This window comes from Bos indicus x Bos taurus, chromosome 12 (genome assembly GCF_003369695.1).
Source record: "Bos indicus x Bos taurus breed Angus x Brahman F1 hybrid chromosome 12, Bos_hybrid_MaternalHap_v2.0, whole genome shotgun sequence".
Taxonomy (NCBI): Eukaryota; Metazoa; Chordata; class Mammalia; order Artiodactyla; family Bovidae; genus Bos; species Bos indicus x Bos taurus.
The window spans coordinates 17,892,301-17,903,367 of NC_040087.1; the positions used below are offsets into that span (position 1 = coordinate 17,892,301).

The 11,067-nt window shown below is 40.1% G+C and overlaps 1 long non-coding RNA gene, 1 other non-coding gene and 1 pseudogene across 3 annotated transcripts; 1 reads left to right on the forward strand and 2 right to left on the reverse strand.

Annotated features, from left to right (window-relative positions):
• The first annotated feature begins 564 nt into the window (after window positions 1–564).
• LOC113902228 lies at window positions 565–3,811 on the forward strand. Its single transcript, XR_003513713.1, has 2 exons — window positions 565–604; window positions 3,596–3,811. It is a non-coding gene; the product is annotated as an uncharacterized LOC113902228 (long non-coding RNA).
• Window positions 2,829–2,901, reverse strand: TRNAE-UUC. Its single transcript has one exon. It is a non-coding gene; the product is annotated as a tRNA-Glu (tRNA).
• Window positions 3,812–9,707: 5,896 nt separating the features above from the next.
• On the reverse strand, window positions 9,708–10,554 carry LOC113902229 (annotated as a pseudogene). The gene has a single exon (XR_003513714.1). The product of XR_003513714.1 is annotated as a 60S ribosomal protein L8 pseudogene (transcript).
• Between the last annotated feature and the right edge of the window lie 513 nt (window positions 10,555–11,067).

Consider the following 11,067-nt stretch of genomic DNA (forward strand, 5'->3'; position numbering starts at 1 on the left):
TTTTTACTTATTGTCACAATGACCTTGTGAAGAGAGGTGTTAATGTTATACTCCCATTTAACTAAAGAGGAGATTGACACTCAGGCTTCCTGTAGTCTTTAACTCTGAGCCCAGACTCTTGAAGTCTTCTGATTCAAATCCAAAGTCCAAACATTCATTTCCTTCCTCAATTTTGTGATACTGATATCAAACAGGGCCATTCTATCTAGTCAGTTAAATATGTACTTGATGGGCACAATAAAATATAATCATTGCTTAACATGTTTGAGAGATTTTATCTGATCTTTAGTAAGGCAAACCCATTTAGGCATACAGAAACAAAGTGCAGAAAGTTTTCCATTTCTCAGAGATTAGAAAAAAGTTTTACATGTTTTCTGTGTTCTTCATCTTTATTATTTCTCTCTTTTCTTGAGCTTCCCTGGTGGCTCAGATGGTAAAGAGTCTGCCTGCAATGCTGGAGATCTGGGTTTGATCCCTGAGTTGGGAAGATCTTTTGGAGAAGGAAATGGCAACCAACTCCAGTATTCTTGCCTGAAGAATGCCATGGACAGAAGAGCCTGGCAAGCCCCAGTCCATGGGGTCGCAAAGAGTTGGACACGACTGAGTGAGTAACACTCATCTTTTCTCATGATAGTCTTTAACTTAAAGTAGGTGAAAAGAATGGAAAAGTGGATAAAAATCTGTGATGGGGGAGACTGGGTTTGGGGTCATCTATAAATCTTGTCATATATAATATATAACCTGTTGCATGGTTTAATTCAAAGCACAGAATTTTAGAACTGGATGGTATTTTAAAGCTGATCTTCTGGAACATTCTTAATATATAACAAAGAGGCTAAAGCCGCAATGGGTTCAGTGACTTTCCTTGGGTCACTCTGTTACAGGGAAGAACTGACTCCTTGTTGAATCTGTTTCTTTTACTTTAACCTTTGCTTCTCCTTGCTTTTGTTTACTAAAAGGACATCGTTAATACATGAAGGCCTGCCTCAGGGAACCCTGCTTCTCTATCTGAATGTTAAACCAAAATGCCTTTGTTCAGGACTCTGTCCACTTCTAGGTGGCTACAGGAAGGACAAAATTAACACATCCCCTCCCCAAGACTAGCCATTTCAGGAGATATTTGTAAGATTAATGCCCCTTTCTACTTTACCTCACCTCTCCCCCTCTCTGTTCTAGGAAGGATGCTGGCATCCAGACCCTGATAAGATGGTTATTTTGAGACCATTAGTCTACCATCTTCTCAGTCAGCTAGCTTTCTGAATAAACTCATATTCCGTGCCTCAGCACCTTGTCTCTTGGATGTTACTGGCCTGTGTGGGGCAAGTAGAGCAAGCTTGGACTTGGCAAACAGTCTCAACTGCTTTGATATCAAGTCATGATTTGAACTCAGATCTTTGGCAGTGATCAAGACCATACCCAAGAAAAAGAAATGCAAAAAGGCAAAATGGTCGATCACCATTATGTGAGTTTAACCCATTTTGAAAATTTTTCCCTCTATGAACTGAAGGAAATGCTCGAACAATCTTTTCCTTACACTTGGGGTGGGCACTGGTTTTACCGGATTCTGAAGTGTCCTACAGTTGCAAAAACATGTGCCAAGAATGGCTTCCTACTATTGTGTAAGCTGAGGACCAGGATACAAAGAAGGACTTCAGACAGGGAGATAAAACATATTTAAATAAGGCTATGATTATATTTTTTTTTCTAGTTTCTTTAATCCTCTGCAGGAAAAGTTTAAATAAATGTGCCTTTTACAGCCATTTTAATTCCCAAATAAAAGTAGAAGAATATAAGTTTGTTTGTAATATTATGTATCATATTCTAGAAATACTGAAATATAGAAAAATATAAAAATGTAAAACTCATTAGGGAAAACTGAAGCAAAAATATTTTATTATGCTATACTTTAAAATGCAAACATGAAAGTTAAAAATAAATGGCAGGAAATAACTAATTGTTCACTCAATAACAAGCTCTTGGGACAATGGTTTGAAGCAGCTAGATGATGTGTTTCATATCCAGTTTCCTACCATTTTGTATAAACATCACCTCTCTGTTTCCTTCATGGATAAATTTAACCTGAAAATCAGTCTTGGCGTCTCCAGCGCTGTCCTGTGTGTAGGGCAATGATCAGTCCACAGGTTTTTGACACTGTGGCTCACATGGTACTGTCAGCTGACAGACATGCGTTACTTCCCCATTTTCTAATGATATTTCTAGACTGTGAACAGGGACTGGTGGTGCCATGTGGTATATAGCTATTTATTCTGGCTTCTAAGAAATTGGAATGTGGGGAACTATTTAGTTCCACAGCATTTGACAGAAGGGAACAGATTTGCTAGACGAGATTGAAAACAAGCCTGTCATTGTAAGGCTGAGAATAAATTGGCATAAATGTAGTATCCTTCCTATATGTATATCCAGTAGTAAAGAATAATATCAACTACCACCAACATTCAACTCAAAGAAGTATTTTTTAAAAAATACATAATGGGGGAGAAGGAACACTGATGTACCTATCAACTAACTTCAACAATTATCGACTCTTAGCTGATCTATTTTGTCCCCAGCTATTCCCTTGCCTTCACTGTATTAAAGCATATTCCAGACATCAAATTATTTTATCCATAAATATGTTAGCACCTATCTCTACAAGACAGGAACTCTTTTTTTAAAAAGCAACCATAATACTATATCTCATCTAAAAATTGGATAATAAAAATTCATTAAATATACAGTTACTATTGAAATTTTTTTCTTTTTTTGGCTGCACAGCTTGTGAGATCTTTTTCATTACTTTTTTCCCCATTATATTTGTGAGATCTTAGTTCCCCAACCAGGGATGGAACCTGGGACCCCAGCAGTGAAAGAGCTGAGTGCTAACCATTGGACCACCAGGGAATCCCTCCTCCTTTGTTTTAAGTTCATATGTATGGAACAGAATCCAAGTAAGATCCATACATTGCAGTTGGCTGTTTCTTAAATATTTTTTAAATTAAAATTTAAAAATTTTAATTGTGGTAAAATACACAAAACATAAAATTTACCATCTTAACCATTTTTAAATGTGCAGTTCTGTAGTATTAGTGTATTCATCTTGTTATACCACCATCATCACCATCCATCTCCAGAACTCTTTTCATCTTGCATAACTGAAACTCTATGTTCATTACACCAGCACTCCCCACTCCCTATTCCCTTGGTTGGCAACCACCATTCTACTTTCTGTCTCTATGAATTCAACTACTCTAGGTATCTCAAATAAGTGCAATCATACAACATTTGTCTTTTTGTGGCTGGCTTATTGCACTTAATATAATGGTCACAAGGTTCATCCATGTTGTGGTATGTATCAGAATTTTATTCCTTTTCAAGGCTCAATACCATTGTATTGTATGCATATACCACGTTTCATCTATCTGTTCATCTGTTGATGAACACTAGGGTTGCTTCCACCTCTTTGCTATTGTGAATAATGCTTCCATGAACACGGGTGGGCAAATATCTTCCAGACCTTGCTTTAAATTCTTTTGGATATATACCCAGAAAAGGAATTATTGGATCTTATGGTAATTCTACTTTTTTTTCTTTTCAGGGACCACCATACCATTTTCCTTAGGGGCCGCACCACTTTACATTCCAGCAATGATGCACGAGGGTTCCAAGTTCTCTACATCTTTGCCAACTCTTGTTATCTTCTGATTTTCTTTTTTTTTTTTTTTTTTTTAGACTGTAGCCATCCTAATGGGCATGAAGTGGTAACCCATTGTGGTTTTGATCAGTACTTCCATAATAACTAATTGTAAGCATCCTTTCACTTGCTTTTTGGCCTTTTGTACATCTTCTTTGAAGAAATATCTATTCAAGTCCTTTGCCCATTTTTAAAATAGTTTGTTTTTTGTGGTTAAGTTGTAGGAGTTCTTTATATATTCTAAATATGAATCCCTTTTCAGATACATGATTTGCAAATATTTTCCTCCATTGCATACGTTAAATTTTCAATTTAATTGTGTCTTTTGATGGCTTCCCTGGTGGCTCAGCTGGTAAAGAATCCACCTGCAATGCAGGAGACCTGAGTTCAATCCCTGGGTTGGGAAGATCCCTTGGAGAAGAGAAAGGCTACCCACTCCAGGATTCTGGCCTGGAGAATTCCATGGACTGTATAGTCCGTGGGTTCGCAAAGAGTCGGACACGACTGAGTGACTTTCACTTTGATGTTGTAGAAGTTTAAAATGTTGATGTATTCCAATTTACTTTCACTTTTGTTGTCTGTGCTTTTGGTATCATATCCAACAAACCATTGCCAAATTCAAGGTCATGAAGCTTTCCCCCTATGTTTTCCTTTAAGAGTTTTTATAGTTTTAGCTCTTACATTTAGGTCTTTCACCCACTTTTAGTTAATCTTTGTATTTGGTGTAAAGTAAGAGTCTTAAAACTCTTTTAATCCATAGATCCTTCACTTTCTTCTTTTGCTATCCTCTGCCTATCGCTTTCATTTCCCCTCCTGCAATTTATTTGTTGAAGAAACTGAGTTGTTTGTCCCACAGGCTGGGTTTTGTTACTAGAACCCTTGTAGTTTCGTTTAACAAGTTTCCCTGTTTCTCTTCACTGCATTTCCCTTAAGTCGGTAGCTCACTCTAAAGATGTGATTTGATTCTGGTTTCTTTCTCTTTTTTTAGCAAGAATACTTCACAGATGATATAAACACATCAGGAGACACATATTATCTGGTGTCCTTTCTGATGTGATGGTAGTCACCACTGAACAATAATTACCAGGATCTATTCATTCATAAAGGGCTTCCCTGATAGCTCAGTTGGTAAAGAATCCCCCTGAGTCAGGAAGATCTCCTGGAGAAGGGAAAGGCTAACCACTCCAGTATTCTGGCCTGGAGAATTCCATGGACTGTAGAGTTCATGGGCTGGCAAAGAGTCAGACACGACTGAGCGACTTTCACTTCCACTCATTCATAAAGGTTACCAAAAAAGTGATATTTTAACTCTCTCACTCCCTTTTCTTATTTATTGGAAAAATTCTGTTTAGAGAAACTTATCATCATCAACTAATTAACTATCTTAGACTTCATAAATAGGATAAATATTTGATTCTTTCCCTTAATTTAACAATTTTCAAAATGAGTTACTTCCTTAGTAACCTCCAATAGTGAAAAATATGTTTTCTTTTTTGTTTTACTATAAGCACATCATGAAAATGAAAGTGAAAATGTTAGTCGCTCAATTATGTCCAACTCTTTGCGACCCCATGGACTGTAGCCCGCCAGGCTCCTCTGTCCATGGAATTCTCCAGGCAAGAATACTGGAGTGGGTTGCCATTTCTTCCTCCAGGGAATCTTCCCAACCCAGGGACTGAATCTGGGTCTCCTGCATTGCAGATGGATTCTTTACCTTCTGAGCCACCAGGGAAGTCCAAGGACACCATGAATTCAATGGGAAAAAAATGGTTGATGTATCTCAATTCATTTTAGTTATTAATTTTATTTGTGCTCAAGTTGTCACATATTTTCAGTGGGAGACTTCTCAATTTGACTCTTGATTCCTTTTGAAATAGTCATATTAATCTTTGATAGCTTTCTTGCTTTCTGGAACGATAAGCTATTCCAGGCTTCTTTTATTAATATTTTCTTCTCCAGATCAAGAATTGGCCAGTTTCTAAGGATCTCTAATTCGTTTTACTGAGAAATTTGGAGATGAAAATCTAGGGTACAAAACATGCTCATTGCTACTGAATTGGGTATTATTTCTAGCTTGTGGGGTCTTAGTCTCTCAAACAGAGATCAAACCCATGCCCCCTGCAATAGAAGCGCAGAGTCTTAAACACTGGACCACCAGGGAGATCCTTCAAAGTATTTTCTAGTTTTTCTTGTGATTTCCTCTTTTACTGGTAATATAGGAGTACACTGTTAATTTTCACATAATTTTTAGTATCCCAAATTTCTTTCTATATTGATATCTATTTTCATTCCACTGTGGTTAGAAAACATACTTTGTGAGATTTCAATCATTTTAATTTTATTGAGTTTGTATTAAGGCCTAGCAGATATCTGTTCTGGAGAATGTTCTATGTGTACTTAAGAAGAATGTATTTTCTGTTTTTGTTGGGTAGAGTTGATCTATAGATGTGTTAGGACTAGTTGGTTTACAAAGTCCATGAAGTCTTCTATTTTCATGCTGACCTTCAATCTAGTTGTTTTATCCATATAGAAAGGGGATATTGAATTCTCCCACTATTATTTTTGAATTGACTATTTCTCCCTTAAATTCTGCCGGGCTTTGCTTCATGCATTTTGGGGCTTTGTTGTTAGAAGTATACATGTTTAAAATTATTACATCTTCCTAATATATTAACACTTTAATCATCATAAAACTCTTTATCAATAGCAAATAATTTTAAAGTGTCTTTTGTCTGATATTAATATAGCTGCTCCAGCTTTCTTATGCTTATTTACATATCTTTTTTAATACTTTTACTTTCAACTTCTTTGTATCTTGAACCAGAAGTACTTTGTAAATAGTATATAGTTGAATCTTGATTCATGGCCACATCTGCTCAGAGTGAATTTCTTTATACTGAACTGGAGAGGGGTGAAGAGGGGAGTGGGTTGTGACTCAAGTCCCATACACTCTGACTGTTCTTACTGAGGTTTAGTAGATTTTCTTGAGTAAACATTTCATTTGCTGTATGACTTTAGGACAATTTACAGAGATTTTTAATGTTTTTTTTTTAAATATATATATAATTTTTTACCATTGAGGATTGTTTCACTAGAGAGCAGGTCTGTAGAACTCCTCACCCTGACATTCAGATCATCTCCTTATTTAAGTTCTGATTGTACAAGATTTCAAACATATGGAAAGGAAAGAAAACACTATAATAAACCTTCATAAATTAAATATTCATTTTAAACAATTATGAAACAAGCGATCATGTCTTATCTTTTTCTCCTTCTTCCTATAGATTATTTTGAAGCAAATCTTTAGTATCATATAATTCTTCTATAAACACTGCTTTTTGAAGTTAGTTAGTCTCTTCTCCCACTCTCTCCCTCTCTCTTCTCTCTCTAACACACACACACACCCTTCCCTCTCTCCCTGCTCTGCAGTCCCACCTCTGTCACATATCAAATATCCATACATGTTTGGATTATTTCTGGGATCTCTATTCTGTTTCATTTGTCCTTTTATTCATTCCTGTGCCAATACCACACTGTTATAGTTATTTTAACTTTGTAATCTTTAACACCTAGCAGATGGTGATTGCAGCCATGAAATTAAAAGACGCTTACTCCTTGGAAGGAAAGTTATGACCAACCTAGATAGCATATTCAAAAGCAGAGACATTACTTTGCCAACAAAGGTCTGTCTTGTCAAGGCTATGTTTTTTTCCAGTGGTCATGTATGGATGTGAGAGTTGGACTGTGAAGAAAGCTCAGCACCGAAGAATTGATGCTTTTGAACTGTGGTGTTGGAGAAGACTGTTGAGAGTCCCTTGAACTGCAAAGAGATCCAACCAGTCCATCCTAAAGGAGATCAGTCCTGGGTGTTCATTGGAAGGACTGATGCTGAAGCTGAAACTCCAATACCTTGGCCACCTCATGCGAAGAGTTGACTCATTGGAAAAGACCCTGATGCTGGGAGGGATTGGGGGCAGGAGGAGAAGGGGACGACAAAGGATGAGATGGATGGATCTCATCCAAGTCGGGATCACCGACTTGATGGACATGAGTCGGGGTAAACTTTGGGAGTTGGTGATGGACAGGGAGGCCTGGTGTGCTGCAATTCATGGGGTCGCAAAGAGTCGGACACAACTGAGCGACTGAACTGAACTGAACTGAACACCTAGTAAATCAAGTCTTTCCACAGTTGCCTTCTTCAAAAATATCTGAACATGTCTTGTCCCTTTTCATTTCCATATAAATTTTATAAACAGCTTGTCATATTGCTTTGAAGATTTAGGAAAAATTTGGCTAACTTTTATCAAATTCAAAAACAATAGCATGTATGCTATTATTTTAATACTACTAAGATTATTTTAAATAACAGATGCGTAATCTAAAAATTAAACACATAAATATAGACTTAATAAATGTCCACTACTATATACAGTACATATACATGCTATTTGTTAGACAGTCATTGAAATCAGAATGCACATAGCTGCAAGTCAATCTATGGTCTTTGTGGAAGGGAAAATTGAAAGGTGCTTTATCTCCCTCTAGCCTCTAATTAAAAATCTGCAGGCTAGACATTTGCCAAAAAAAGCAACTAGAATCTTAAAATTTAGCATTGACTTATGGGATAGCTTAGGGCTCCCCAGGTGGCACTAGTGGTAAAGAACCTGCGTGCCAATGCAGAAGACGTAAGATCCACGGGTTCGATCAGGGCATGGCAACCCACTCCAGTACCCTTGCCTGGAGAATCCCATGGACAGAGGAGCCTAGCAGCTATAGTCCGTAGGGTGGCAAAGTCCCACATGACTGAAGCAACTTAGCATGTATGCATGCATGGGATAGCTGAATGAAGGGCCATATAAATACATAAATATAGAAGCTGATTCGGGAGAAGGCAATGGCACCCCACTCCAGTACTCTTGCCTGGAAAATCCCATGGACAGAGGAGCCTGGTGGGCTGCGGTCCATGGGGTCGCTAGGAGTCGGACACGACTGAGCGACTTCACTTTCACTTTTTGCTTTCATGCATTGGAGAAGGAAATGGCAACCCACTCCAGTGTTCTTGCCTGGAGAGTCCCAGGGACAGTGGAGCCGGGTGGGCTGCTGTCTCTGGGGTCTCACAGAGTCGGACACGACTGAAGTGACTTAGCAGAAGCTGATTCAAATGTGGCATGCATGAAGGAGTACAAAAGAACCTTGAAGGAGCCCAGAGAAGGATAGTGGAAATAAGAGTTCATTGCCTTATCTATTCCATCCCCTTTTCTTCGTTTTAAATCTGATTGAGTCCCCAGTAACAAGTGAGATGTTCAGTTCAGTTCAGTGGCTCAGTTGTGTCTGACTCTTTGTGACCCCGTGGACTGCAGCACACCAGGCCTCCCTGCCCATCACCAACTCCCGGAGTTTATCCAAACTCATGTCCATTGAGTTGGTTATGCCATTCAGCCTTCTCATCCTCTGTTGTCCTCTTCTCCTCCTGTCCTCAATCTTTACCAGCATCAAGGTCTTTTCAAATGAGTCAGCTCTTCATATCAGGTGGCCAATGTATTGGAGTTTCGGCTTCAACATCAGTCCTTCCAATGAATATTCAGGACTGATTTCCTTAAGATGGACTCCTTGGATCTCCTTGCAGTCCAAGGGACTCTCAAGAGTCTTCTACAACACCACAGTTCAAAAGCATCAGTTCCTCACCACTCAGCTTTATTTATAGTCCAACTGTCAAATCCATACATGACTACTGGAAAAGGCATAGCTTTGACTAGACAAATCTTTATCGGCAAAATAATGTCTCTGCTTTTTAATATGTGGCCTAGGTTGGTCATAGCTTTTCTTCCAAGGAGCAAGTGTCTTTTAATTTCATGGCTGCAGTCACCATCTGCAGTGATTTTGGAGCCCAGAAAAATAAAGTCTCTCACTGTTTCCATTGTTTCCCCATCTATTTGCCATGAAGTGATGGGACTAGATGCCATGATCTTAGTTTTCTGAATGTTGAGTTTTGTGTGTGTGTGTGTGTGTGTGTGTGTGTGAAAAGAAACCAGCTTTATTGAGCCACAGCCCTAGTTCTCCTTCTCCTGCACAGTCTTGGTTCCCCGGAGACGGCCAGTCCGGAGGGCAGCAATGAGACCCACTTTCCGGCCAGCAGGGGCATCTCTGCGGATAGTAGAGGGTTTGCCGATGTGCTGGTGGTTGCCACCTCTGAAGGGATGCTCGACAGGGTTCATGGCCACACCCCGCACTAGTGGCCAGCAGTTCCTCTTTGCCTTATACTTGTGGTAGGCATGGCCAGCCTTCAGAATGGGCTTGTCAATGCGGCCACCTCCAGCCACCACACCGACCACAGCTCTGTTGGCAGAGGAGATGACCTTTTTGGAGCCCGAAGGCAGCTTCACTCGCGTCTTCTTTGTCTCAGGGCTGTGGGAGATGACTGTGGCATAGTTTCCGGAGGCTCTTGCCAGCTTGCCTCGGTCACCAGGCTTCTCCTCCAGACAACACACGATGGTGCCCTCAGGCATGGTGCCCACCGGGAGCACGTTGCCGATGTTGAGCTGGGCCTTCTTGCCACAGTACCCAGACTGGCCGGTGTGGATGCCCTCAGCAGCGATGAACAGCTCTGTCCGCTTCTTAAAACGGTACGGATCCCGGAAAACCACTTTGGCAAGGGGTGCTCCGCGGCCCGGGTCGTGGATGACGTCCTTCACGATGCCCTTGATATATCCGTGTCGCTCGGCGAAATCCACGGCGCGTAGGCGCGCAGCGCCTTTTCTGTGCTTCACATGTGCGCGGAACACGGAGCTGGCGCCCTTCCTCTGCCCATGGATCACACGGCCCATGGCGGCGGTCTGCTGCAGAGCGCGGCCCAAAGAGCTGAATGTTGAGTTTTAAGCCAACTTCTTCACTCTCGTCTTTCACTTTCATCAAGAGGCTCCTTAGTTGTTCTTCACTTTCTGCCATAAGGGTGGTGTCATCTGCATATCTGAGGTTATTGATATTTATCCTGGCAATCTTGATTCCAGCTTGTGCTTCCTCCAGCCCAGCGTTTCTCATGATGTACTCTGCATAGAACTTAAATAAGCAGGGTGACAATATACAGCCTTGATGTACTCCTTTCCTGATTTTGGAACCTGTCTGTTGTTCCATGTCCAGTTCTAACTGTTGCTTCCTGACCTGCATACAGATTTCTCTGGAGGCTGGTCAGGTGGTCTGGTATTCCCATCTCTTGAAGAATTTTCCACAGTCTGTTGTGATCCAAACAGTCAAAGGCTTTAGCATAGTCAATAAAGCAGCAGCAGATGTTTTTCTGGAACTCTGTTGCTGCTTCGATGATCCAACAGATGGCAATTTGATCTCTGGTTCCTCTGCCTTTTCTAAAACCAGCTTGAACA